General features: G+C 36.6%; 1 protein-coding gene across 3 annotated transcripts in view; it reads left to right on the top strand.

The window, feature by feature from the left end:
* ESRRG (estrogen related receptor gamma) overlaps nucleotides 1–4,484 on the top strand; it is a 350,096-nt gene that overhangs the window by 180,945 nt on the left and 164,667 nt on the right. The gene's annotated exons all lie outside the window — the stretch shown is intronic.

Below are 4,484 nucleotides of genomic sequence, written 5' to 3'. Positions count from 1 at the left end.
GGGGGGATGTGTGTGAGAAATCTGAATTTGTTCTCTTTTGGATTTGTTGTTTATCATAATAATCCTTCTAGTGAAAAGGACTAATTTACTCTTTCTATAGGAATATTTTAAGTGTGATTATCATAATATCACAGCTGCTGAAAAGGTCTAAAATAGGACATTGACCTTGAACGTGTTCCTGCGTTTAGTATGTGGTGCTTAACATTCAAGAAACAATATAACTGCAACTCATTTATTAATGTATAATCTCAAAATGTTAACTCTTGCTCTGTAAATACATGCCACAAGGATTGTAGAAAGCTTGCAGTATCCCATGAAGTACATGTGGTATTTTATCAGTGTAAATATGTATAAGATTTTCAAGATTTCTGCTGGGAATACTCCATAACTAAAGTAAGTTTTCCCTTTGGTACTGCACTAGTTTATGATTTAATTTTTACTGACATTCCACCAGTCATATTATTAGCTTCACAAAATGAAAGTGAAATAATCCTGTATTAATTAAACAGAGCAACTGAATTCCCTCAGTCATCTTATCCTTGGCTGTCTGAGACAGTAATGCACTTCAGCTTCTCTGAAGAAACTTACACTAAAAAAAAAGAGCTTGGGGTAATAGTGAGATATCCATATTGAAGTGTGTGCCTGAATTATCTTTAGGGAGTAGACCTTTTTTTGGTGGGTGACAGGCAATGTGCGTGCGGCTCCCTTTTTCTATTTTTTTTCTCTTTCTTTTTGTCAGAGGCTTTGGAAAAGGTGTTTTGTCAAGAGAATAATTTTCATTTATAGCAATGTGAATGGTTTCTATTCTGTACCAGTGAAGGCAGTCATTTAAATACCCATGTCCTTGAAAATAAAATGACAAGAAAATACAGAGTATTTATTTGAGACCAGATGAAGTGAATGTAGTTCGGTAGCATGGTAAGGCAATTGCTGTTATTTCAAGGAGACATTTTTTATATGATGGAACTGAGTGTACCAGCAAAAGCTAAAAGCCTTGCTCTGTATATTTGTGAATGCCCTGTTGAAAAGTTCTGAGGAGCATTCGGAGATTGTGTTATGCGAGCTTTTTTCTCTAAGATCAAAACAAGGAGTAATTAATGCTAAATACAGATTGAAGTAGCAGATGGCTTTAAAGTAATAACCCGCTACAGTTTGTCCAGCTATGTGCAAACAGGTGAGCAGAATTTGGAACTTTCATAGTGTTGGGGTTTTTTTAACTCATTAGCGGTATATCCAGGGATGCACCAAGCGCCTTCCAGTGAGAAGCACAAAAGGCAAAAGACCAGTAGACAGTGACAATACTGTTCCGATGTTGATTTTGGTGTAGCATAGCACATCTGAGTTGTGGGTTTTTTAATTAGTGACTGTGGATAAAGAGAAATTCACATAGCTGATGATACTTTGATAGTTATTTTGAATTCTTAACATGATATTTACCAGCTGGACTTTGAATAAGGTACAATGGTCTATAGCAAATTTTTATCTAAAGTTACAGCATACTTGTTTTCAAATAAAATCTCAGTAGCTAACGGACTCTTTCATATTCTTGCTCCTTCCTAGATGGCTTGAGCTTGTTGCTCCTTTTGGTAAATAAATAAGCATTTGACACAATGCACGGTGCAGCTTCTGTGAAGTGCCACCGATTCCTACTTCTTCAGTTGCTTTGAGTTAGTTGTGTTTTAGGAATCTGTGTGTTTGGATGCCTTGAAATGTCTGTAGTATTTAAACATGAAGATGCTTAAAGATTATTTGGCACGCAGGAAAAATTATATGCACACAGAGACATGGAAATGTAGCTGCTGCTCAGTAATGCCCCTTGACTGGTACAGGCACTCATGACGATTTTTTCCTTCCCCTCTCTGATTCCATTACCACTGTTTTGTATAGACTCCTTGTGGTAAGATTTTGCATTGTACGTTTTGATAAGTTAGTGCGGATGTGTGTTTGCATGCATGTTCTTATTCTATGTTCCTTGATAAAATTCAGTAAACTGTTGCCTGTTTTGCTTTTTTTTCTTTCCCCTACTACTGTTTTTATTTATTTCTACAGAAAAGCTTGAGAAAATGAAGCTATGCTTTGCCCCAGTGTGTTTGCTGCTGTGATTTCTTTCTTATTTTTCCCTTCCCCAAACTGGTGGTTAACTGTGAAACCCAAGTTCAGGAATGTAGTTGGAATTCCAGGCCCTGGTCTGGTAGAGGTGACACTTTCAGTCCCAGGGGAAGAAGCCAACTGCTTTGTTTATCAACATGCAAAGTACAGCACTGTATTTCTGGTTCTCCAAGAAGCAGCACTGGCAGGGAAGAGAGCCGCTTGCCTGGATGAAGTATGGTTGATAGAAAGGTAGTAGTGATGGTTAATAGGGGGAGAGGAAAAATGTGTAATTTGGAGGTGTAAAAGGAGGGTGGGGGATGACAAGCCAACAAGGTAGCAGGAAACTATGTGAACATGAAAAGGAGAGCTTACAGGAAGACAGACTATGACAGAAGACCATCATCTTTCAGCACTTGAATATAAATACACAATCTTAGAAGATAATGAAGGGAAAGCAGAAATCAAGCTAATCTGTGCTTTGGGAAGTTTCAAAATGGATTAGCTGTCATATTTTAAGGAGGGTGCATTCCAGGGAACTTAATACAGAAAGTGACCTTATCAAATTACTCATGTATAGGGATTCAGCATGGGTGGTTTTTTAAATAAGAAAACACATACATACGAAAAGATTTGAAGGCATTTTAACATAAAAATATTGAAAAATAGCAAATTTGGGTATAAATCTGTGAACAGACACTCAGAGAGACACTCAGTACAGTGTATTTGTATTTTCCTGTTTTGCCAATGTAAACATGTAAATCGGTTTGTAGGAACTGTATTTTAGGTTTATGTAGAAATACAGATACCTATACATAAAGACATCATATTCAAGTTCTGATTTGATTCCAAAATCCACATTTATCAAATGGTTACTTAAAGAGGATGTCTCAACACAGTAACATGATTAAAAGCCTCTCACTTTAAAATTTGATTTAAAAAATGATTTTGTCTCTGATGTTTCTACGGAGTTCTTGGATTTTACTCTACATTTCAGAGCTTTTTAATTCACTGCTCACAAGCAAATTTACATCTTAATTATAGAGTTCACATTTAACAAAATAGACAGCATAATGCTACTGGTAATTAAGCTTTTAGTACCTGCTTTTATACAGTAGTCTGAGCTGTAGTTTTGCTGTGAGAGTTCCCGTTCCTAAACTTCCCTGTATTTACATCAGGTTTGTAGGAAGCAGGCCCAGTCTTTTGCATAAGGTTAAATACATAACACTGGAGTCTCTCTGCTGTAAACATGTACAACCACATCTATTGAACTTACGTATTTTGAAATTGCGTTCTGTTGTACTTATTTGGTAAAACACTGTGAAACAGACTTGGAGAAGGCATTTGTATTCCCATCTGTGAATGTTATTAATGCATTCTGGGGGTGTGCACTGATCTGTTTGGGTCTAAAAGATTGTCATTTACATCATGTTAGGGCTCCAGCCACAAAAGATTTTGTGAGTTGAGCTGAATTATAAAAAATTGTGGTCTTTTCAGTGGTGTGTTGTGTTTGGAGGTTTTGTTGTTGGTTTGTTTTTTTTTTTTGCCTAGAAATACCCTGCATCTGTTTTCACTGGTAGGGGCAGAAACACTTTGAACCTGGAAAATGAATATGGTGTCTTATTTGTAATATTAAGTAAAAATAGTAGCTTTTGAAAGAAAAAAATGCACCCTCAATTCATTACTGATCCTTTCAAAAGGGGTGTGTGTGTGTGTGTGTTTCAGAGCAAACAGTGTCTCTAAATTTGAGTACGGTCATTTTCTTGGAACAAGTTTAATCGGGGATGTTTCATACCACAGGGATGAGCAACTCTGAGCTGGCTCTAAGCAGTGGTTTGTTGGCATGGGGCTGGGTGATGTTTATGCCGGCACACATACAGGGCTATGTGTTTATTTCTCTTTTAGTTCGGTAAAATTTGCTTTACAAAAACCCAAAGACCGAAACAGAGTAGAGGTCTATGCATGCTCCCAGATCTATTAATGCAGACCTACTACATTACAGTCCTTATCTTGTTAAAATGAGGTAGGTTGAGTTAGTCCAATATTAAAGAAGAAATTGATGAGCTCTGGAGATTTTCTTTCTCTTTATTGTATCTAAAGATACACATCTAAACATTTGCACAGGGGCATATGCCTTAAATAGAACCGTGTTAAAGATGCAGCTGAGCTGTGTATGAACACATATATACCTGTATATGCACCCAGTGGCACCCACACTGTTAGGGAATAGATTTGAGTGCTCGCCTTGTTAGGAATGTCCTTTTTTAGGAAATACGAAATGAGGTTTTTAAATTTTAAAATATATGATTATATATGCATATAACATTTTATGTATTTATATTATATTTATTTATATCTATTACACATCATAAAATCCCAGCCTGCCCGCCCCCCTG

This window comes from Athene cunicularia, assembly GCF_003259725.1.
Source record: "Athene cunicularia isolate RWA chromosome 3 unlocalized genomic scaffold, athCun1 chr3_part1, whole genome shotgun sequence".
NCBI lineage: Eukaryota > Metazoa > Chordata > Aves > Strigiformes > Strigidae > Athene > Athene cunicularia.
This window is presented reverse-complemented; position numbering and strand designations above follow the sequence as displayed.